The 25,245-nt window shown below is 47.2% G+C and overlaps 1 protein-coding gene and 1 pseudogene across 1 annotated transcript in view; one reads left to right on the forward strand and one right to left on the reverse strand.

Annotated features, from left to right (window-relative positions):
• The window catches only part of LOC144122908 (uncharacterized), a 102,950-nt gene that overhangs the window by 36,220 nt on the left and 41,485 nt on the right, over positions 1-25,245 (forward strand). The gene's annotated exons all lie outside the window — the stretch shown is intronic.
• Positions 11,268-22,164, reverse strand: LOC144126330 (uncharacterized; annotated as a pseudogene).

A 25,245-nucleotide genomic window follows, 5' to 3' on the forward strand; every position in this document is an offset into this window, starting at 1 on the left:
CGCGGCCATGGCGACGGCGAAGCGTACGCCGCACTTTGCTCCTCTTCGGTTTCCATGGTAACGGCGCATGCGCACAACTTTCCTCTCCCATGTACCGCGAAATGCTCGAATGGCAACCCAGTGTAGCTCTCGCTACAAAATGCTGATCATGGTGGCAACTGCGATCCCCCCGTTTCAAAGAGGCGCTCCTACCTTCTATCCATCCATTCAGCCGGCGCGCCTTGCTCTCTGTGTCCAATCAGCACGTTTCTAGTGGCGGGCCATGGTTGAGTTGAGTTTAGGGCAGCAATTTGTTTGCTGGTATATTGAAATTTCTTCATTGAATAACTCCCGTTTCTATACGTTGATTCCTGCTAATTCTATTTTAGTCAGCATCTATGTGACATAAAGAATCCATCTGAAGTATAGCCAGCATTCTTTCAAGCAGTGTTTCGTAGCCCCTTTAAGCTTTGTCTTTAAAGGGACACTGAGGAGGAATCGAATATGGCTTGTGTCGATAGAATCAGCCAATGATCACAAAAACGCCGCTCTTACTGAAAACAAAGCTCTTTTACGGTAGAAAATAGCAAGAACCAAATACAGGTATCGTCGCCATAGGCCAATCTCGCAAGTACAAGCGTGGAGACGTCATATGACAAGGGACGCCACCTTGAAAAAAATTTTTCCTCCTACATTTATCGAGAATCTCTGAGGCTGACAAAGGAAGGTTGCGCGATTCAATATTGATTAAGTTTTGTTTCAAAACCGATAGCGCACTTTTATCACACAAGGAAGGCTGAAAAAAGACAACCTGAATGTTGGAAGGAAAGAACACCGATGCTTGGCGGCGCCACAGGCGGCCAGGAGAGTTTCAATTTGTTATGGCGCTTCGCGTCTATGAGTTTGCGTGCCCCGTGGTTTTGTTTTTGACGTGCTTCGATATACAAGCGTCGAACAGCAGAGGAGCTCCAAGTGCCGCTTCAAGTGCTAGTTAACCTTTGAAGGAACCTGTTAAGGCTGGTCAGATGATCGCCACGGTAAATAAAAAACTATGATGGCACAATGGTCAGTGATCGTACAAGGCAGTTCGCAGTGTAAAGAGCACTTGTGTCTTCGCACGCTCGTCCGGCGAAACATTCTCGGCTGTGCCAGTCAGCTTCAAACTACTTAATGGAAATCCTTTATTAGGGACGGGAGACACGGTGCAATGCAGTTAAGAAAAATTGCTGATGGCCTAGCTCTGTTAGGCCAGGATATAAGTAGCGAAAGCGCGGAGATTTCTGCATTGGAAGAGTGCATTCACTAGATGCGCCTTTATTGACGGTTATACGTTTAGCCGTCGTGGCGGAGTGGTAGCGTCTCCGCGTGAAACGCCAAACGCTCTGGTTTGATTCCGAGCCTCGGCACAGGGTTTCTTTTTTTATTCAGTGGAAGGGCGGGGGGTTTCAGTGGCTGACATAGATACCGCCACCGAATACGCTGGTTTGCGGTTAAGCGCAGGCTCTGTTATTCGTTCATTTATTGATACTGTCAGCCTTTCTCAGGCTATTACAGGAGTGGAAAATCTAATAAATACATATTCAAAACAAGGTGCATTTCGCAACTACGACATCGACACAAAAGAGATTAAGGAAAAATGAAACAGTAAAGAAAACGCAGGTGCTGAGGCAGAACTACTACATTGGTGTACTACGGTCCAGGTAAGATTTCAGGCATTCTAGATAGGCATCGAGGGAGTTACTATCTACAACGGAATTAGGCAGCATGTTCCGTTCTTTAATAACACAAGGAAAAAGCTCTACTTAAAACAATCATTATAAGAACGCTGCACAGGAATGTACAATCAATGGCGATGTCTTGATGTCTCATTAGGGTGTATTTTAAAATATGTTGATGTGTTGATATTAAAATGGCCATAAATTAAAAGGTAAAGAAACTTCAGCCTATCTACCTCAGTGCAGTATTCTAAACTTTTAAGGTTTGCTAATTTACCTAATTCGGTTTGTGAATCAGTTCAGTCATATTTATTGAAGATAAAACGGGAAACAAGTTTCAGAATTTTTTCAATTTTTTTTGTTAGACGCGGTGTAAGGATCCTAAACAATTTTGCCATATTCAATTACAGGTTTTACAAGGGTGTTATAAGTTAGTATTTTTACATCGAGAGTTGCACTACAGATTTTGCGTATTAGAGCCCAAATTGCTTTGCGTGCCTTGGAGCATACATTATTTAAGTGTCTATTCCAGTATAGGTCATAAGTGAAGGTTAAGCCGATATACTTATGCTGGTGTACTCTATTAACTGGTTTACCAGCAATGGAGTAAGGGTATATCATTATATTTTTCTTTCTAGTAACAGACATGATTACGGATTTGTTAGAGTTAAGCACCATTTGCCACTTAGCGTACCAATTTTCTATTGCATGCAGATTAGCGTCCAGTTCTTCTTGATCAGTTCGGGTCTTAAAGGGACACTGAGGAAAACTCTGCCAGATTTTTTTTGTTAGCAAAATTTGATAGTTCGGCATATCGTGGCTTTGTTGCCACTTGTTCGGGAGCGAAAGATGTATTTATTTCAAAGAAATTTGGATTCGAAGTTGAAAAAGTTTTTCTCGCCGCTCCGATTCAAACTCGAGAACTCTTATGACGTCACAGAGAACTCTTATGACGTGAAACGTGACGTAAACGGAGACTCCGTGACTTCTGGCGGCTAGCGGTGCCGTCTAGCAGCTGCCAAAACGAAAGCTACCGCCGCCGCACGTTGAAGGCATCTATCAGGGCTCGCTACCGTCGCTTCGTTTACGTTTGCATCGTCGTTTTGCCAGCGTTACAATGGATCCCGTTCCCGAACCCGACGACGTAGTTCTCGCAAAAACTCCAGCCTGCATTTCAGAGACCTCAGCCCCACAGAGCGTGCAATGATTTTGAGGGAGCACGGTTAGGTTAGGCGCCGGCGGGTCGTTTCCCCCTTCCTCAGTTAGCAGACATCATAACCCGAGTGCGTAGAGTCGCGAGGGGCCAGGACAAGGTCGGCGCGTTGCACCCATCGGAGGCTGGCCGGGGCTTTTGGGTCAATGGATTGGGATTCCTTGAATGGCGCCGAAGCGCCAAGTTATTTATTTTTTTGCCACAAAAAACGGATGGGTGCTCAAGGCGGTCGCGCTTAAAGTTGGCGGCTTGAAACTAAAGCCGGCTCACGACGCTTCAATTGCTTCCGATAGATCCAACGCGTCCACTGGATCGGGCTCTCTCGCCCACTTGCATGTGCGTTCAGATGTGTACTGTGAAATGATTAAATTGGCCGTGAGCTCGAAAACAACAGCTCCGCCCAATTGCCGAAGCTATTGAATTACGTCACAACGCGCACCTCGCCGTGGAGCCGAATCAGTCTGGCCGGGCCGGCGGCGGCTGGCACACTCGGCGCGAAATAGAGACATACTCCAAGTCTCCGCCAGTGCGGTCAGCGGTCAAACGCAGTTGGAATATAGAGGGTCTCGCTTTGGCCGACGTGACGTCGGCGAGCAGCGCGCGCGCGTTACGCCGGAGTGCGTAAACGAACGCGCCTTAACAGAGCCTCCGCTTAACCGCTAACCAACGTATTCGGTGGCGGCATCTACGGGAGCTTCTGAAGCCCCCCGCCCACTCACTGAATAATAAAAAAACTGTGGCGAGGCGCGGAATCGAACCAGGGCCTTTGGCGTCTGAGGCGGAGACGCTACCACTCCACCACGACGGCCGAAGTTGCACACATCAATAAATGCATCTAGTGAATGCATTCTTCTGATGCAGAAATCTCCGCGCTTTCGCTTGGTATATCCTGGCCTAACAGAGCTAGGCCATCAGCAATTTTTCTGAATTCCTTGTACCTTGTCTCCCGTTCCTAATAAACGATTTCCGTTAAGTAGTTTGAAGTGGACTGGCACAGCCGGGAATGTTTCGCCGGGCGAGCCTGCGAATACACAAGTGCTGCCTTGTTCGATCACCGACCATCGTGCCATCACAGTTTTTCATCGACCGTGGCGATCATCTGACAAGCCTGAACAGGCTTGTTCAAAGGTTAACTAGCACTTGAAGCGGCACTTGGAGTTCATCTGCTGTTCGGCGCTTGTAAATCGAGGCGCGTCAAAAAGAAAACCGCGGGGCACGCAAAGCTCATAGATGCGAAGCGCCATAACAAATCGAAACTCTCCTGGCCGCCTGTGGCGCCGCCAAGTATCGGTTTTCTTTGCTTCCAACATCCAGGTTGTCTTTTGTCTGCCTTTCTTTTGTGAGAAAAGTTTACTATTGGTTTTAAAACGAAACTTACTTCAATATTGAACCGCGCAACCTTCCTTTGTCAGCCTCAGAGATTCGCTACCCATGTAGGAAGGAAAATTCCTCCAAGGTGGTGTCTCTTGTCCTATCGCGTGATTACGCTTGTACTTGCGAGGTTGACCTGTGGCGGCGATACCTGTATTTTGGTTCTTGCTATTTTCTACCTTACAAGAGCTTTGTTTTCACTAAGTGCGGCGTTTTTGTGGTTAGGAGATGGTATTCTATCGATACAAGCCAACATCAATTTCTCCTCAGGGTCCCTTTAATTATTTTGTTTACTACACAATCATCAGCGAGCAGTCTGATTGGGACTGTGATAGCTTTTGGGAGGTCATTTATGAAGACCAGATATAAAAGGGGGCCCAAAACACTTCCCTGTGGAACACCTGGAACCACAATGGAAGAGGACGATTGATAACCTTCGAAGTGTACAGACTGTTCACGGGAGGAAAGGTAGGAAGAAAACCTGTTTGCTATTTTGGAGTTCCTGAATAAAGCATTATTCTTCAGCAGCAACTTTGGATGGGATACCTTATCGAATGCTTTTGAAACGTCCAAGTATAATATGTCAGTTTGACCACGGCTGTTTATTCCCTCGGAAAGATCGTGAACAGTTTCTATGAGCTGGGTAATTGTAGAAAGGTCTTTTCGGAACCCATGTTGAGAGGGATGAAGTATGTTATTATTTTCAAGATATGTCATAAGGTGTTTAAATACAAAATGTTCAAGCAACTTAGAACATGTACAAAGGAGAGAAATTGGTCGGAAATTATGGACAACCGATGTAGAACCACTCATATGGACCGGAATAACATTGGCATATTTCCAAGCGGACGGGAAAGGAAACAAACTCGTGGTAATAGACATTTGAAAAATTTTTTGTGAGGTACTTGACAACCCACTCTGCATATCTAAACAGGAGTTCATTGGGGATTCCATCAGGGCCTGAGCTTTTCTTTACAGGCAATTTAAGCAGCAAGTTAAGCACTCCTTGCTGTGTGACTCCTAAGTGTTGAACAGGAGGGCAGCCAGGCGCGTCTGCTACTTTTGGTGACAAGGCGTCGTCAGAAGTGAACACGAATGAAAAAAAAGAGTTAAGTTTTTCAGCTCTATCTGCATTATTTTTGTCTCCATTATTTCGAGGCTGCGCAGGAATACCATAGCGCTAAAATTTGTTAGCTGCCTCAATTAAAATTTTTTTAGTGTTACATTGTAGAACTTGTCCTCAGCCCGCTTGACAAGATGCTTGAGTTCCTTACTCCTTTGACTAATGGCACTGCTCTCGCCAGGAACAGACTTAACCCTGTTTGCCCTCCGTTTTTTTTTAAATTTCCGTTTCATGTGTATGATTTCTCTTGTTATCCAGGGATTCTTCTTCCTTGTACATTTTGAACGCTTGGGAATAAAGTGCTTAATACAGTGTTCCACCGTGTTTAAAAAGTAGGCCCATAGTTTGTCTACGGTAGCATTACTAACATCAAGGTGCATAAGATCATCGAATGAACCCTCGAGGCATTTCAACACACCAACGTCGTCAGCGGCTGCGAAGTTTAGAAGCGCCTTACATTTACTATGCGAATGATCTGGCACCATATCTAAAAATTATATTACCATTTTGTTCTCAGATTTACCTTCGCAGGGTTCGCAAACACAAAGATGTGGTAGTAGTTTTGAGGATACAAAGACTAGGTCAAGAAGTGAGGATGTTGTTGCGCATACTCTGGTGTAACCTTCTACAACTTGAGTTAGGTTACAACAAAATGCAAGCTCAATTAGTTCTTCACAGCTAGGCATATCCGTTGCACTAAAAGAGAGTGTATTCTAGTCAATTCCGGGCAAATTAAAATCGCCTAAAAGTAGGATTGAGTACATCCTGTTTTAAATTCCTGTCCATGAATTTTTTAAGCTAACACGCATGTCTACAGGGGAGTTTGGAGCTCTTTATGCACAACCTACTATCACCGAGCGGTTATTTAACCTATTTTTTATCCATCCTGATTCAATGTTACTTGGACCATCTAAGACAGAAAATACTGTCCCGCTTTTGACCATTATTGCCACTCCACCTCCTCTTTCTATCCGATCTCTTCTCACTATTGTATAATTTGGTGGCGTGACTTCCCCGTCCGATTCGTCATGATCAAGCCAAGTTTCAGTTATTACTAGCACATGAGGTTCGTGTTCCAAGATAATGCTTTCAATGGCGGTTGCTTTGTTTACAATGCTTCTGACGTTTATATTTATCGCTTTAAAGCATGTGTTGAGAGAATTATTGAGTCACACTTGGTCGTTATCAGCTGGTGTAGGACACTTCACACTCTGACAGGTTACTTCATTCAAAATGTAAAGGTCGTTGCCAATTTTAATCACATCGAAAAAAATTTTAACTTTCTGGTTATTGCTCCTTTCTACATGTGACGAATTCCAGAGCTCTTTTCGGATATCAACAACTCTTTTAGAATAGTCCTCTGATATGCTTATTTGACTACATTTGAGCTTGTGGCAGTTTTGCATAATTTTCATCTTAACTCTGGAATCATTTAGCTTCAGGGTAACAAGACGGTCATTGCCCGGCGTTTTCTTTCCTGGTCTCTGAATTCTTTCGATAGTGTTTAGTTTGTGTCCAAGTTTCCTCCGAATATATAGTCATTTACCTTCTTCAGCAAGATCTCTTCATATTCGCGCCCTTCCTCTTTTACACCTCAAATTATGAGGTTGTTGTGACGAGACCAGTTTTCTAAACCGTCAAGCTGCCTGGAGATACTATTCATCGTCATGCCGTGACCTTCCACAGCAGTTTCTAAGTCGTCTAGCTTTTTGTGTGTTCCGACAAGGCTCTGCTGTTTGTTTTCAATAGCCTGAAGCCTGGATTGTATTTCAAGAATGCGTGCCTCAGACGATGTTTGGTTTTGCTGAATTTCTAGGATTTTGGACAATATTGTCACCGAGAAACGGTTGACGTAAGCAGGGCTGGTTTACTTTCTTCACTTAGACGCGCAAGACGTGGGGACGCGCAAGGCAGCAGGCAGCACGAGAGCTGATGAAGACGAAGCATCTAGCCCCGAGATGGCTCAAGGCTTGCCAACTGCCAGGAAATGCAGTTTAGCCGCGGTATGGCGCCACTAGAGGAGTTTGTAGTGTGGCATTGCTCCTCCTCTCTTGAAGACACCGACTCGGTGTGGTAGCAATTGCAGGCATCTTGCGCAAGGGTAGTTGCACGTGTCTGGCGTGTGATGTAGGCACGCGCGAGGGGCCAGCGGGCATGGTAAGGCATCATCCGAGCGACGTGGACAACTTCGGAGGTCGGCCGTCTAGAAGAGCGAACTGTTCCTTGGGGGAGAACTTCGTAGGTGACTTCACTGAGCTGGCGGAGCACCTCGTAGGGGCCAAAGTATCTGCGTAGAAGCTTCTCGGAGCGCCCCCGCATGCGGATTGGGCTCCAGACCCAGACTTGTTCGCCGGGCAGGTAACGCAAATTTCGGTGGCGGAGGTTGTAGCGCCGAGTGTCGTGAACTTGCTGGTGCCGGATGCGCCCTCTAGCTAGTTGGCGGGCGGCCTCAGCGTAACGAACAAATTGGGCAGCACTCATAACAGAGGGGGTAGCGCAAGCTGGAAGCAGCACTGCATCCAGCATGGTTGTGGTTTCGCGACCATGTACTAAAGGAAATGGAGTGAAGCGTGTCCTTTGTTGGTCCGCAGTATTATAGGCAAAGGTGACGTAAGGAAGTATGGCGTCCCAGTTCCGGTGGTCTGCGTCGACATACATAGAAATCATGTCGGCGATCGTCTTGTTGAGCCGTTCGGTGAGGCCGTTCGTTTCAGGGTGGTAAGCAGTTGTTTTGCGGTGACTGGTGCCGCTTAGTCGTATAACCTCTTGCGTATGGGCCGAGGTGAACGCTGTTCCCCTGTCAGTTAAAACGATGGTGGGTGCACCGTGACGAAGCACAATGTTCTGAATGAAAAACTTCGCAATTTCGTCAGCAGTACCAGGAGGAAGAGGTTTAGTCTCAAAGTATCGGCTTAGGTTGTCGGTGGCGACCACAATGTAGCGGTTACCCAGTGAAGACTCCGGAAATGGGCCGAGTATGTCCATGCCAACTTGGTGGAAGGGGACCTGAGGCGGATCAATAGGCTGGAGTAGGCCGGCTGGCTTAGTCGGCGGCGTCTTGCGACGCTGGCACTTGCGGCAAGTTCTTACGTAACGCTTCACAACTGCAGCAACCCTGGGCCAGTAGTATTTTTGCCGTATTCGCGCCAAAGTTCGACAAAAACCCAGGTGACCAGAAGGTAGGTCATCATGGCTCGGCTTCAGGACTTCGTCGCGAAGGGCCGTAGGCACGACGAGTAGGTAGACAGCTTCTGTTGGACTGTAGTTTTTTTTATACAGGACGCCGTCGCGTCAACAGAAGGACGACAGCCCGCGCGAAAAGATTCGCGTTGGAGGCTGAGCGCCTCCTTCTAGATACTCAATGAGGGGTCGTAGTTCGCTGTCGTCCCTTTGGTGTTGAATGAAAATGGACGTGGAGATGGCGCCAAGAAAAGCAGAATCGTCGTCGGGGTCAGCTCGGTTGTCCTCGATAGGAGCACGAGACAAACAGTCGGCATCACTGTGCTTCCTACCAGACTTATAGACGATGGTGACATCGAATTCCTGAAGTCGAAGGCTCCAGCGTGCAAGCCGTCCCGAGGGATCTTTGAGATTCGCCAGTGAACACAACGAGTGGTGGTCGCTGACGACCCTGAAATGGTGGCCTTATAGGTACGGGCGAAATTTGGTTACTGCCCACACAATGGCCAGGCATTCTTTTTCGGTGGTAGAATGGTAGAATAGTAGAATCCAAGGATGGGCGTACTTTGGAGGCGAGTGCCGAGGTCTTCAAAGGCTTGCTGTTGCTCCAGGCCGCAGAAGAATGGTTCGGAATCTTTCGTGAGTCGGGTGAGGGGCTCAGCGATCTGGGAGAAGTTCTGCACAAAACGCCGATAATAGGCGCAGAGACCCAGAAAGCGGCGCACACTGCGTTTATCGGTGGGCACAGGAAAAGCAGCCACGGCAGCAGTCTTATCGGGGTCTGGGCTAACCCCTTGAGCGCTCACGATGTGGCCCAGAAACTTCAACTCTTCGAAAGCGAAGTGACACTTTTCTGGCTTCAGGGAAAGACCGGCCGTCCGAATTGCTTCGAGCACAGCGCGCAGGCGTCTGAAGTGCTATTCGAACGTGTCAGAAAAGATGACAACGTCATCCAAGTACACGAGACAGGACTGCCATTTGAGATCGGCAAGAACGGTGTCCATCATCCTCTGAAAGGTTGCAGGTGCCGAGCACAGGGCGAAAGGGAGCACCCGGAATTCGTACAGACCGTCTGGTGTAATAAAGGCGGTCTTTTACCGGTGGCGTTCGTCCACTTCGATTTGCCAATGCCGCTTCGTAAATCTAGCGATGAGAAGTACTTGGCGTGGCGCAGCCGGACCAGGGAGTTTATCAATACGCGGGAGACTATAAACATCCTTTTTTGTGACTTTGTTTACACGTCTGTAATCAACGCATAACCGTAGGGTTCCATCTTTCTTTGCCACTAGAACAACAGGCGACGCCCACGGGCTCGTCGACGGCTGTATCACGTCGTCCTTCAGCATTGCTTGAACATGGCGGCGAATGGCATCGCGTTCCTTCGAAGAGATTCGGTAAGGCGGCTAACATAACGGCCGTTGGTTGGCGTCAACTATAATTCGGTGCTATGTGAGCGATGTCTGCCTAACCTTGGAGGTCGAGGCAAAGCAGTCGAGGAAGGACTGGATAACGCTTTCCCGGCAGCGTTTCTGATTAGATGGGAGGTTTGGGTTCATGTCAGTTTTTTTGGGAGTGGTCGGTTTCTCCACTGATGCCGGGGTTCCAGACAAAGCGTGCTGTCCCGCGAATTCGCTGAGTTCCTCCAAATACGCAATAGCTGTTCTGCCAGGCAAACACTGAGGTTCACAGCCAAAATTTGTCACCAAGAGCTCGGTTCGGCCATTGTTCAGTTCAAAAATTCCTCGAGAAACACAGACTTGCCGAACAAGGAGCAGCGACATGTTGGTTTCAGCGATGCCACGAATATTCGTGCTGTTATCGCAATCTACAGTAACAAACATGCTGGATATTGGTGGGATCAAAACGTGATTGTCACAGACATATAACTTAGCCCTGCGTGGCTCGGTATCGCCGTCGACAGGGCCTTGGGTGGAAAACGACACGATTAGCTCCTGGAGGTTGATAACGGCACCGTACTCCTGAAGGAAATCCAAACTGAGTATGAGGTCTTTGGAGCACTCGGGTAACACAACAAAGCAACCAGGGAAAGTAACACCGTGGATCTGGATTCGCGAAGTGCAGACTCCGATCGGAGTTACCACGTGGCCACCAACTGTCCGAATCTGCGGCCCAGGCCAAGGTGTCAGAACCTTCCTCAAGGCCGTGGCTAACCGTCTGCTCATTCCAGAAAAATCGGCACCGGTATCCACGAGTGCGGTAAAGTCGTGGGTGTCGGCGGATACCGTAATTTCGGCGGAGGCCAGTCGGTCGCAGCGCGTCGTCGATGTCGTCGGGTAAGGTCGTCGTCGGTCGGAGCGTCGTGGCGGATCGTCGGGTGGAGGCTCTTGACTCGGCCCAGTAGCGGCAGCCCTACCCCCGAAGGACGCCGTCTTCAGTTTTCCCGACGTGGGGAAGTACCTCTGAACTGGCCACAGAAGGACGGGCGGCAGGGCGAAGAGAACCGCCTTGGGGATGGCGATCGGGAACTGTCGCTGAGAGGTCGAATATTGCACATTATCAGCCAAATACTGTTCGATATCCCGTGTGTAGCGTGGTCGAGGTGCATCAGGTGAAAACCCCCCTAAACCCATCCTGCGGTAGGGACAGTGGCGGAGGATGTGGCCGGGCTCTCCGCAGTGGTAACAGAGGGACCGATTGTTTGTCGTACGCCAAACGTGCGCTCTGCTCACGGTGGCCTGTACTCTTGCGGCACGGATGGTGCTGGTGCGATTGGCTCCTGCAGGTATGGCACAAGAGCGATAGGGGAAAAGGCTCGCATCGCTGGCCCCAGACGTCGTAGCGCCTCGCTGTACGTCATAACGGAGGGCGCCGGCTGTGGAGCTGAGGGTGGCTGCGCAACTCGTCGGGTTTCTTCGCGGATCACGTCCGTCACAGCAGCGACGCTGACCTGTGGAGCTTCAAAGCGAAGTTTCGCCAGTTCCTCGCGCACAAGGCTTCTTACAAGCTCCCGAAGCTCCTCGGCGTGCAGCGACGTAGGCGTGTACTGGGACTGGGAAGTGGCTGCTACAGTAGCCTGACGTCCATAGTGGGTGCCCCGTTCCTGCAGAGAGCGCTCGATACCCATTGCCTCCTTGGTGAAGTCGGACACTGTTCGTGGCGGGTCACGTACCAGTCCGGCAAACAGCTGCTCTTTTACGCCACGCACTAAGTGGCGTACCTTCTGGTCTTCGGGCATAGCAGGGTCGGCCCGATTGAACAGTCACGTCATGTCCTCGATGAACATCGCGACGCCCTCGTTCGGCTGCTGTGATCTCGAGCGCAGGGCGATTTCAGCGTTTTCTTTTCTTTCGCTGCTGGTAAATGTCGCTAGCAGCTCGCGACGAAAAGCCTCCCAGGTGTTAAAGGAAGCTTCGTGGTTCTCAAACCATGTTTTGGCCGAGTCCTGCAGCGGGAAGAAGACGTTGCGCAGCTTGCGCTCGCCGTCCCACTCGGTAAAAGCTGGCCAACCAGTCTTCGACGTCCTCGAACCTGTCCCCGTGGAACGGTGGTGGTGACCGAGGTGCGTGAAGGAGGAATGGCGGGGCATTCCCGGAATGCTGAGTCGTCTGTCTAGCCGCGGTGGATGTCATGGCCCTTACCGGTGCTGTCAGTTGGCCGAACTCGGGTTGTAGGCCTCGCAGGCGGCTGTTCGCCTTGTGGACTGGTGTTGTAGCCATTCGTTGAGATCTGACGTCAAAAGTGTCCTCGAGGTCAGCGTACATGGACCGTTACCCAGCTGATCCACCAAATGTGCTGAACTCTCGCAGAGCGGACTCATTTAAACTTCATCTAACTCGCAGCACTCGCTGCGACCTCGCAACTTACGAACCACCTTTGCAGGCTGACTGTGTTCGAAACTGGTTTTGTCCTGGAGGGCGCAGCGGGGTTTGTGGAGCTTCTTCCAAGCGTACACCCCTGAGGAAGCCGGGCGCCGGGCCGGGGGACGCTTGTACCAATTTTTACCGGTGGGTTGCCGGGGGTGGGTTTCGAAACAGCCACCTTCCGCAGCTGAGGCGGACGCCCAAGCCCCTCGGCCAAAACTGCGGTTCTTTCTGTGTGCTAATTAGTTCAGGAAACATTTTTTCAGTAACAGGGCCGGGATTTGATTCAATGTCTCCAGACAGCTTGAGTAAAAGAAGTGCCATCGAAAAAGTCACACGCATAATTGAAAAACCCGTGTGGACACGGCAGCACTATTATACAAGGGTTATCTCTAAGAAAGCTATACTTTTCATCACCAACCTGCACAAGTAGGGGTACCATAGGTGACATTGTCACGGCCGTGCCGCCGTGTCCACTAAAGCAGGAGCTTGCAGGAGCGCCCTTTATATGCACTGGCCTTGCTGTCCCTTGACGGTGTGGTGACGTCAGCGTGCCGGAAGATAGTGCGCCGTAGTCCTTATCCACGTGTGGGAGGCGGAAAATATGGAAGCCGGAAGAAGATGCGCAGAACGAGCTGTGACCATGGGGCCATTGCCCAGCGTTGATTCCGTCAAGGTGCAGGCAGCAATCTTCAGCAGGGAATGATGCCGATCCGCCAACGACGAAGAGCAAGCATCCAGAGAAAACCTGCACAGGTAGGGTTACGTTAGGTGACATTGTCACGGCCGTGCCGCCGTGTCCACTGAAGCAGAAGGTTTCAGGAGCGCCCTTTATATGCACTGGCCTTGCTGTCCCGTGATGGTGTGGTGACGTCAGCCTGCCCGAAGATAGTGCGCCGTAGTCCTTATCCACGTGTGGGAGGCGGAAAATATGGAAGCCGGAAGAAGATGCGCAGAACGAGCTGTTCCCATGGGGCCATTGCGCAGCGTTGATTCCGTTAATGTGCAGGCAGCATCCTTCAGCAGGGAACTATGCCGATCCGCCAGAGACGAAGAGCAAGCATCAAGCGAAAACCTGCACAGGTAGGGGTACGCTAGGTGACATTGTCACGGCCGTGCCACCGTGTCCACTGGCGCGTTTATGCTCCGGCGCAACGCTAGCGCGCGCGCTGCACTGTGACGTCACGTCGGCCAAAGCGAGACCCTCTATGCGCTTGACCGCCGACGCGTTCGGCGGCTTCGGCGCACTGACCGCACTGTTGGAGACTTGGAGCATGTCTATTTCGCGCCGATTGCGCCAGCCGCCGCCGGCCCAGCCAGACTAATTCGGCTCCGCGGCGAGGTGCGCGTTGTGACGTAATTCAATAGCTTTAACAGTTGGGCGCAGCTGTTCTTTTCGAGCTCTCGGCTAATTTATTTAATTCACACTACACATCTGAAGGCCCATGCAAGTGGCCGAGAGAGCCCGATCCGGTGGACCAGTTGGATCTAGCGAAAGCCGTTGAACCGTCGTGCGTCGGCTTTAGTTTCAAGCCGCCAACCTTAAACGCGACCGCATTTGATCCCCCACCCGTTTTTGAGGCAAAAAATAAATAAATAACTTGGCCCTTGCACCGTGGGAGACCTCGACGCCGCCTGCTGCCCCGTGAAACCACGCCGTTCAAGGAATCACAATCCGTTGGCCCCAAAGCCCCGCCCAGCCTCCAATTGGCGGTTGCGCCGACCTTGTCTTGTCCCCTCGCGACTCCCCGCACTAGGGTTATGATATTTAGTTTGCAACTGCTGCTCACGGCGGAAGGGGGAAACGACCCGCCGGCGCCTAACCTAACCGTGCTCCCTCAAAAGCATCGCATGCTCTCTGGGGCTGAGGTCGCAAACCTTTTTCGCGGAAACCTACACTCAGATTCAGAAATTAAAATGCCTGTAATAGGCGTAATCCGCACAATAACACACGCGAAAAGAACAGACATGCCAGAATGCCATCAAATAGAAAGATTAGCGTGTGAAACGACGCATAACGACAAGCGAATTAAGCAAGATTATCAGCTTCCTGATGATCTCGCATGAAGTTTCAAGTATGCACAGTAGTTTAAGTACCACGAAATGCACAGTACATCGCCGAGGCCGGTGTGCTTTATCGGAACAAAGTCCCTAAGGGTGTGATGTTGTGGATCCACTTTTTTCTTCGGCTGATGTCATTTTATCCTCGAGTAATCACGAAAAGCACGACGCCATTCTCACTCCGGCATGTGCACTGAAATGCACAGCAATCGAACATAACGCGGCCCTAAAAGCAGAGTTCGAATACTCAGCGCGTAACTCAACGGAGCTCGACCAGAATCAGAGGCAGACAGCTTGCGCATGGCGCCGACGAAAGAAGAAACCACGAGAAAACGATCCTTTCCCGCGCGTTGCCTGGGCGACGGCCGGGCGGGCCAATCATCGTTCAGAAAAGCGCCGGGCAGAGAGTCGGGCGAGGAGGCTGTGCGAGAGTCTTTGGGGCGGCGGCAAAGTTCACAGAAATGCGCCACTTTCAGTATCAAGGGGTTTAACGCCAAGCACGGAAAAAAATTTAGCAGAAAGGCATGTCACTCCCTTATTTCCGACATCTGTAATTTACAAGCCGGGATGGGCCTAGTATTACTGATGTTTTCTTTGACTATTACCGGAAGCTGTTTGGGGGTTATGCGTGCATAAATGCGAGATCAGATTAACGTCGCTCATTCGAAGCTTTTCCTCGACTTGATGACGAGCAACGTGCTGTAGTGGAGGGGCCTGTCACATTGGATGAAATTAAAGATGCAATTTCTGGCCAGACGGCTCAGAAATCTCATGGCAAGGTGGTATTAATAGCGAGTTCTATAAAACGTTTTCCAATTGCCTAGCACCTGTCTTAATGGAGGTTTTCCAAGCTTCTTACGATGTTGGTTTATTTGCCCCACTTTCTATTCTGGGCATCATCATCATCATCACTATAAGCTTGACTTCACCCACTGCAGGGCAAAGCCTCTCCCATGTTTCTCCATTACGCTGTTCTTTGTCAGCTGCGCCAACCTTATGCCTGCAAATTTCGTAATCTCATCCGCCCCCCAAACCTTCTGCCGCCACCTGCTACGCTTGCCTTCTCTTGGAATCTACTCCGTTACCCTTAAGGACCCGCGGTTATCTTGCCTTCGCAGTACATGTCCTGCCAAAGCCAATTTCTTCCTCTTGATTTCGACTAGGAAGTCATTAACACGCGTTTGTTCTCTCACCCACTGTGCCCGATCTCAGTCTCTTAACGTTACACCTATAATTTTTCTTTCCATGGCTCGCTGTTTTGTCCTTAACTTAAGCTTAACCCTTTTCGTTATACTCGACGTTTCTGCCCCGTAGGTGAGTACCGGTAAAATACCGTTGTTGTACACATTTCTCTTGATGGCTATTAGTAGCCTGCTATTCATTATCTGAGAGAACAAGCCATATGCGCTCCACCCCATTTTTATCATTTTAGTTATTTCCCTCTCATGATCCGGATCAGCTGTCACTACCTGCCCTAAGTAGAATTTATTTACCACTTCCAGCACCTCGCTTTTAATTGTGAACTGCTGTTCCCTTGCTAGACTGTTCAACACTACTTTGGTTTTCTGCACGTTAAAATTTAGACCCACCGTTCTGCTCTGTCTGTATAACTCATTGATCACGATTAGCAGCTCATCTCCTGAGTGACTCAGCGAGGCAATGGCATTAGCGAAGCGCAGATTATTCACGTATTCTTCATTAACTCTTATCGCCAAGTGTTCCCAATTCTGGCATAAGAATACTGTGAACCAGAGACGCCGTGAAGTAAAGTATTTATTCGAACATCAACGCGAACATAACAGCCAAAAGATTCAGGGGCTTCGCCTTATAAAGGAAGCCTGGATGCAACCGAGGAATGCAATTGGTTAGCACACTAGCCGCATACATCATATACGCGGTGCACTGTAAAAATGTGACGACATGCGTGACAATCTTTGGCAAGATAGAACACTTCCCCTCCAACAAGATCAGAATCTGTCATATGTCGGACGGTTAGGCTTTCGCTTATCACGAGCGCTGCGCCTGGGTAGCGCAGGTGAACCGGCATCACTTTGTTCCGACGTTGATGCAATTTCGGCTACGATTGCGAGTGGAGAACCATCACTTCGATCCAACACTGGCCGGTTTGAGGCGGGTACAAGGAAGCGTTCACTCTCGAGCAGGTCACTTGCTAGTGGTAAATTGACACCATTTTCTTTTACAACAATATGCTTTACACAAGAATGTCGCAAGTGATCCGCATGCACAAACCGTGTCTGTCTATCGACAACCACAAGGTAAGACATTGTCGATTTCACATCCACGACCTTGCCTGGACGCCACTTCACCTGTTCCTTACGTACCGAGCGCACAAACACTGCATCACCAACAGAAAATACTCTAGGTGCACTCCTCCGCTTGTTCGCACTGCGGACATTCCTCTCCGATTTGGCATTTATTGCATCTTGCAGATTTGGTTTCAATAACGATAACCTTGTGCCTAACTTCCTCCTCAACAAGAGTTCAGCTGGTGTTTGGCCTGTGCATGTATGCGGCGTTGTTCTATAAGCGAACAGAAAATTGTTCATTCTTTGCTGCAGTGACCTGGAACTTTTATCCCGCTGTTCTTCGAACAATTGCTTTAACAGCGACTGTTTCACTATTTGAGAGCACGTTATGTCGACCTGTTCGGCTGAGGGTGATATGGCGGAGTAAGCGCGTGCTATTTAGATTTACTAGCTTCATATGAAATAGAAAATATGATTTCTAGTTTTACCAGGGAAGAAGTCATGGCACCAGACTTACTCAGTCGTGCATCGACCATATAGCAGTCAGACTCCCGAATAATGTCGCCAACGCTGCAGTAATATGAAGAAAGGGTGGCGGATCATTATTTCACAGTGCTGTGTGTTCTGGCGCAAGAAAGGGAAATGCCGGGTCAAACCGTTAGAACGATAAAAATAATTGATAACAAGTGCTTGGATGAGCACGTTCAAACTTTTTATTGGAAGTCTCTGCTAAGTCAAACTCACATTGGCGCTTATAACTCGTTAGTAGCCAAGTTTGATGAGATATATGCCAGTTTCACGAAGGAGGTTAAAATCAAGTTAAGAAATCCAGAGAAGAAATGGATAACGAATGATATACTTAAACTTTCTCATGAGAAGGACAAACTATGGAATGACTATAAACAAGACGTCGAGAATCTTGCCTTGAAAGAGCAGTATAGGGCACATCGTAATAAGCTTACTGCTATGCTGAGGCAAGCAAAGAAGCAATATTTTTCTGCTGAGTTTTCTAGGTGTAGCAGCAATACGAGGAAAACTTGGAGTCTATTAAATGAATTATTAGGTAGACAGAAGAAATCTAATTTGGATGAGAAGTTGCTCTGTACTTTTCTGAAAGCAGATCCTTCGACCAATGCAAATTCTTTTAATGATGCGTTTGTATCATCCATTAGGGAACTTAAAAAAACAAACTGTTGTTTCTACCATTCAATACCAAGGCAAGAAAACAATTAATTCTGCTGCTTTTCCTCCTGTTGATCAAGATGAGTTGTGGAACCTTATTAGGACGCTACCAGACAACAAACCACCAGGCTACGATAAGATTAGACTGCGTGATTTGCGAAACAATTACTCTAAACTTAAAGATGTACTTTTACATATACTTAATGGGTGTTTCAAGACCGGAGAAATACCATCAGGTCTGAAGATCTCAGTGCTAAGACCCATTCAAGTCGGGAAAAAAGACAGATCAAACAAATTACAGACCAATTGCCATACTTTCAGTCATTAGCATCCTGATGGAAAAAATTGTGCACCAATATATGACATGTTTTTGTGAGAAGTATTCTTGTTGGAGTACTACACAGTATGGTTTCCGTCGTAATATTGGTGCGGTTGAACTTCTCGAAGATTGCTGTGATTTTATAAATGGTAACCTGGATGTTAATCAATGTGTTGTTGGATTATTTTTGGATTTATCGAAAGCATTCGATACCGTGGAGCACTCCGTTTTGTTACGTAAGTTGGAAAGTATTGGATTCCGTGGTCCATACCAACAATTTTTTGCAAGTTACCTTTCGCACCGTAAACAAGTAGTGAAAATTAAATAATCATTTAGTACTTTTTCTCATATTCAGTACGGCGTTCCACAAGGTTCTGTTTTGGGACCCTTTTTGTTTAATGTTTATGTAAATGATATGGTTAATCTAACATTAAATGCAAAATTATTTCATTTGCATGGGTTTACACGAATGCCGTGCTTAGTGAGAGTTTGTAGCACATGCTCGGAACGCTGATAGCACTCTGTCAGGTTTTCGCCGGCTATCAACACACCGTCCAGGTAATAGGCAGAACCAGGGATGCTTTGTAAAACCTAGTCCATCAGGGCCTGAAACATTGCGGGTGCGCTTGCCATCCCGTACGGCAATCGCCGAAACCTGAGAAGTCCCATGTAAGTACGTATCCACTGTGAGCAGTTCCTCTGCCTGCTCATCTAGCTCAAGCTGCAGGTAAGCTTTGGACAAATCCAATAAAGTGAACACGGTTCCGCCAACCAGTGATGCGAATATGTCCTCCGGAAGTGGACGTAGATAGTTGTCGAGTTCGATTCCCCGATTTACAGTGACTCTGTAATCACCACATATCCTGATCACTTTTTCTGGTTTCTTTTGCACAATTACGAGTGGTGTAGCCCAAGCACTGTGCCTGACCCTGAACACCACACCAGCTTTCTCAAGGTCTCGCAATTCATGCTCCGCTCGTTAACGCAAAGCATATGGAACTGGTCTCGCCTTACAAAAGGTTGGTTGCGCAACGTTTTTCATTTGAATGCTACCAGTGACTTCATTGATTGAACCATAGCCTGGCTCAAACGCTTCACCGTAAAGCTGTTTTAACCTTTTGTCGGCTTCCGCAGCTACCATCTGCCTGCCACCCTGTGCGTTCAATGTTCAAGGTTCGTTTATTACATGTTTATGGTACAAGGTAAGAGAAAAATACTGGAATACAGAAAGGAGGCCCCAAAGTCAGACTGTGGACGGGGCCTCCTGTAAGAACAATTGTAAAAATGAATTGCAGACAGCAGATGCAAAAGAAAAAAATGTGAAGTTGTTGGCGTCATAAATGAGCAGTGAGTGAAATACAAGAAATAATGCAAACCCTTATTTGTATGAAAAATGGTTACACACCTAATATCATACAGACCAATACAAAAGAGAACTCATTGAATAATATAAATGACAAAACTAGTACCATACACTAAGTAAAATACTGTTAGTGGGATTGTAACAATTGACGGAGAGCGGATTTAAAGGCACAGATATTAGGTGATTGCTTAATGCTAACTGGTAATGAGTTCCATAATGTAGTGGCAGTGAAACGAAGTGTTTGCTTTCCATAATTAGTGTTAGGTTTAGGGAGTAGAAAGTTAATGTTATTAGCAAAACGCGTGTCGTTGCGAAACGAATTTTGATCACTGCTAATTAACGAAAAAGGAAGTAGATTTCTAACATATTTGTACATAAGGGTACATAATTTGTAGTGGATTATTTTGTGCACTGATAAAATATTGTATGATAGGAGCAGACGAGGGGCGTTTGCAGAGTTGTGACTATAAGTGATAATTCGAATTGCTTGATTTTGAATAGTTTGCAGAGAAGATAAATGCGAATGATACATGTTTCTCCAAGATGAAATGCAATACTGAATATAGGAGTGGATGAAAGAGTAATAGAGGGAAATGAGAATGGGAACATGGAAATACGGGCAAACTTTAATTATTATACTAATACCAAACGCCATTTTTCGGGAAATAGATGAGATGGGGGTCTGAAATTTAAGATGTTTGTCCAGTACTACGCCTAAAAGGGATAGGTGATCAGCTGAAAGGATTGAGTTTGAACCTATGCTAACATACTGGTTTTCGCAAAAACATTTTTGAGGTGACCTAAAAACTATAAAGCTGGATTTGGATGCAATAATGAACAGCAAATTATTTCTGCACCAATCGAATACATTCTGTGCATCAATGTTAAGTTTATCGACCACTTCATTTATATGTGAATCTGTGGTTAAGATTGTTGTGTCGTCAGCATAAAGAAAACACCTGGAATTATAAAGCCGTCTAGAGAGGTCATTGATATATGATAAAAATAGGAGAGGGCCAAGAAGGGAACCTTGCGGAACTCCAACGTTAGTAGTCTTGAATTTTGATTATGTTCCCGAGATGAACACGGCTTGTTTTCTATTGAATAAATAGCTTCTGATTAGCGAAAGTGCAGGCCCAGTTTTGCCGACAGCGTCAAGATTATTGAATAAAATAGCTTGGTTGAGGGAATGAAAAGCTTTGTAAAGGTAAATAAATAATGCACCAGCAAAGTTACCTGCGCTGATGTAGGATGTAATTTTATCGTTGAGAGCGATCACAGCTAATTCGGTGGAAAATCCCATTCTGAAACCGAACTGGTTAGGTGAGAGAATGACAAATGTTTTTAAGTAATTGTTTATTATCCACGTCATGTTGCAACAACTGCACAGCACTGCGCAGTTCAACTTTAAGCGGCGTTATCCAATCTCGACCTAGAAGCGTCGGCATGCGAGCTTCATTTTCTTGCTCTGCAACTATCAGAGGCAGATTGTAGCTTCGGTTCCGATAAGAGACACTGACCTCCCCAACACCTTTCACTTTGAGTGCAGTGCCGTTATACACACCTAAACGCAAGTCATCTTTGGAACATGGGTGTTTAGGAAAATTTTCATCAAAGTCTCTTTCAGACGTTATGGTCACAGCGGTTCCTGTGTCCAATTCTATCGGAAACAGGTTGCCGTTTACTTAAAAAATTAAGCACATTAGGCGGAGAGATGTGAACCTTATTTGTTGCACAAACTGCAAGCAAATCAGTGGCAGACACTGTCTCCTCAAATTTGTGCACGACGTTTGTTTTGCACATTTTCGCTACATGACCTGGCTTTGAGCATTAGAAGCACGTACTTTTGAGAAAAGGGTAACTCACTGGCGCGTGCAGTCGGCCGCATCTATGACAGGTGCGAACCTTGCTTTTCCCACGTTGCTTCCATGCTCTGTTTTGGGGGGCCCGCTGCTCGCGGTCTAGTCCTTCGTTGCGTGTTTTTTTTCCTGGCGTCGTGTGTTCCCGATGCCAGTTAACGTCGGCAGGACGGGCGGTTGACCCCTCCCTCAGCATTTCTCTGGTGTTTTCCTGGGCAGTTTCCAAGGCGTTGGCGATTTTGCAGACTTGCTCCCAAGTGACTTCGTCTTCCGACAGGGCAAGAAGACGGCATCAAATTGAATCATTTCTGATTCAAGCAATCAGTCGATCAAGGAGCGCTTCTTCCAAAACACTTCCGAACGAACACGTTGCATGCAGTGTTTTCAGCTCGACGATGACCTGTTGCAGGCTCTCGTTCGGCTCTTGCTTTCATTGGTAGAAGTGATAACGCTCAGTAACCACAGATCGTTTTGGAGCATATTGTTTTCGGAGAGCTGTAGCTTCTTCCTATTTGACTTCCGTGGGTTTCTTCGGGAGCAGCAGGCTACACAGGGTCACGTAAGCCTATTCACCCAGGATCGTTAAGAAGACTTGCAACTTCTTGCGTCTATTCCGTTGGCGGTTGCATACAAGTCGAACCTTTCCACGTAGACGTCGATATTGCCAGAGTCAGGGCAGAACTCGGCCACAGATTCCAGGTTGGTCGTCATCATTGATGCCCTCGCTTGCCGTGCGTCGTCGTTGTTACTGCAGGCTCGGTCATTGCCTCAGCCCGAAAGATCCCATCCTCGTCACCATGTTGACCAGAGACGCCGCGAAGTCAAGTATTTATTCGAACAGCAACACGAACATAAATCCAAATGATTCAGGGGCTTCGCCTTATAAAGGAAGCCTGGGTGCAACCGAGGCATGCCTTTGGTTAGCGATACAATGGCACACGTGCATACTAACCGCGTACATCAGATACGCGGCGCACTGTAACAATGTGATAACGCTCGTGATAATCTTTGGCAAGATACAACAAGTACCTCCTGTAAACAGGCGATGAATAGCATTGGCGAGATCGTGTCTCCTTGCCAGACGCCCTTCCTTATTTGAAATTTATCGCGGACTTTATGAAGGTCTATGGTAGCTGCGCTTTGTCTGTCGATTTGTGTGCCTCTCGTCCCGTCTTGTTCGCGCAGTTTATATCCTTTCTGTTCTGCTGTGCAGTTCCTATATATACCTTCCAGTATTTTCACATAAGGCTCATCTACACCCTGATTCTGCAATGTCTGTATGACTGTTGAGGTTTCCATTGAGTCAAATGCTTTTTCGTAATCAATGCAGGCTATATATAAGGTGGGTCATATTCTGCGCGTTTCTCTCTCACCTGATTGAGAGTGTAAGTATGAGCTAATAATATCCTTTAGGGAAGCCTGCCTGTTCATATGGTTGATTAAATCTAAGGCGGCCCTGACTCTCTTAGTGATTACCTTAGTGATTACCTTGTAGGCAACGGACGGTAAGCTGATCAGTGTGTAATTCTGCAAGTCCTTGGTGTCTTCTTTCGTATGAATTAAGATAATGTTAGCGTTCTTCTAAGCTTCTGGTACGGTCGAGGTCATAAGGTATTGCGTATACAGGGTTGGCTATTTTTTCTAGCACAATCTCCCCTCCGTCTTTCAACAGATCCGTTCTTACCTGATCCTCACCAGCTGCTTTTCTCCTTTGCATTGCTCCTAAGGCTTTCTTTATTTCCACTTTCGTTACTGGCGGGATGACGCATTGCTGTGCGCTACTGTCTCCATCATTCATGTTCTGATAGCATTGGTTACTGTGTAGATTTGTGTAGAACACTTCCGCTACTTTAACTATGTTATCTATATTGCTCATGACATTGCCCTCCTTGTCTCTTTACGCATACATCTGGTTTTTACCTATGCTTAATTTCCTCTCCACCACTTCTAGGTTACGTCCGTTCTTTAGAGCATGCACGATTCTCTCCATATTAAACTTCCCTATGTCGGATTCCTTGGGATTATTTACTAACTTTAATACTATAATAGTTACAAAAAGCACAGATACAAATCGGTTGAAAGGAGTCGAGCGATATTGTCTCTCTGTAATGAAGATTACAAAATTTTTGGAAATGTTCTTTGCAATCATCTGCAGCTAGCTGTCTCTGACCTAATAGGCACGCATCAGGTCTGCGGTATCAGAAGCTGCAACATCCAAACCCATATTCATATTGCACGTTCAGTATTTTAGACAGGATCAGATGAGACCGGACAAGTTGCTCTAATTCATATTGACCTTGTCAAGGCATTTAATAAAGTCCATCACGATTTCTTGTTTGTGGTCTATGAGCATGTAAATATTGGAGATGTTTTGCTTAGGGACATAAGACTGCAATAAGGAGTACTATAGAAGGGTGTCCCACTCCGTTGCTGCTATCACCTGCCAATCATCTTTCAACGCCGAAGTTTAGATTCTTGAATCATCATGACAAAATGTAACAAAGCTTTTGATTACCCCATTCCTTATGTAATACCTAGAAAAGGGCCTTTAAGATAAATAAATGAAAAGAAATTGGTTTACCAAGAGCTAACCAAACCTATTAAATTCAAATTATCTGTTCGCCAATGCTGCCCATTATTGCCTTTGTTGTTTGCCTTATATCTGGAAGCACATGCCTTAGTGTTATTAACAGCGCAACTGTGCGTGGTTTTTCCCTGGCACAATGTGAAATTAAGATTTTAATCTATGCATATGATGCGCCCTCTTTTCTCTTGACAAAACAAGTGTACTTCAGGCATTACCTTTGGCTGAACAGTTTTCCGAAGTATCAGGCGCGGCTCTTATTCTAGATGAATCCGAGCGGCTTTGGTTGGGCCATTGAGGTACAACGCCAAGTCATTATGGTGACATAAGCTGGGACTGAGGGACCCTTCACTACCTGCGGGTTCCTCTTCACCGAATCGTCAACAGTGGAGCCTACTGGGATTCACAGTATCGATGAGGAGGCAAACCCAGGCTTGGATGGGTAGGAAACTGTGAGTGTTTGCTCGGCCTCAGGTCTGCAACAGTTTTTTATTTGCAAAACTTGCCTACGTGTTGCAAGTTCTCCACTGCGCGAGGAAGAAAGTGCAGGTGATGCACAGAATATCTGCTGCCCTTGTATGCCATTCCCAATGGGAACCCATGCGCCGCGGTAATCTATTTATTTCGCTAGGGTCTGGTGGAATACGTCTTGTTCACTTATTCGTGCATCAGCTTGTCTCACGTTTTCTTCATTTTCAAAACTGGCAAACCACCCTTTTTTTAGTAGATGTGCTTATCAGGCGTCTCAGTGCTCAATTGCCTTTCCTATTCACACCAACTGGACACACTCGTGAGGGGCCTTTATGTGGATTTCTTAAGGAAGTTGATGACAGCGCACGCCGAAGGACTCAAGAAAGCGATATGCCAAGCAGCCGACGCGCCACACTTCTAGGGCTTTCGTAAACACTGGCTTAATGCACTTCTCACTTTTCGTTTCTTAATACTTTCATTCGTTGTTTTCGTACAAAAACGATCAATACGCCCTTTGCGGAGGTCACACGGCTCGTTGTGTCAGCGTTCTTTTCTCCTCGCTGTGCCATAGCATTCTGACAGCAATAGCTTATTATCGCCGTCGGAGCCGAAGGATGGAAAACGTTTAATGACCAAAGAAAAGATGTTGACTGAGCTAGTGGTTGGAGTCCTCAGTCCAGGACCTGGCTGCTGACCAGAAAGACGCGGGTTCGATCCTGGCTGCGGCGGTGGAATTT

Source organism: Amblyomma americanum, chromosome 3, assembly GCF_052857255.1.
Source record: "Amblyomma americanum isolate KBUSLIRL-KWMA chromosome 3, ASM5285725v1, whole genome shotgun sequence".
Lineage (NCBI taxonomy): Eukaryota > Metazoa > Arthropoda > Arachnida > Ixodida > Ixodidae > Amblyomma > Amblyomma americanum.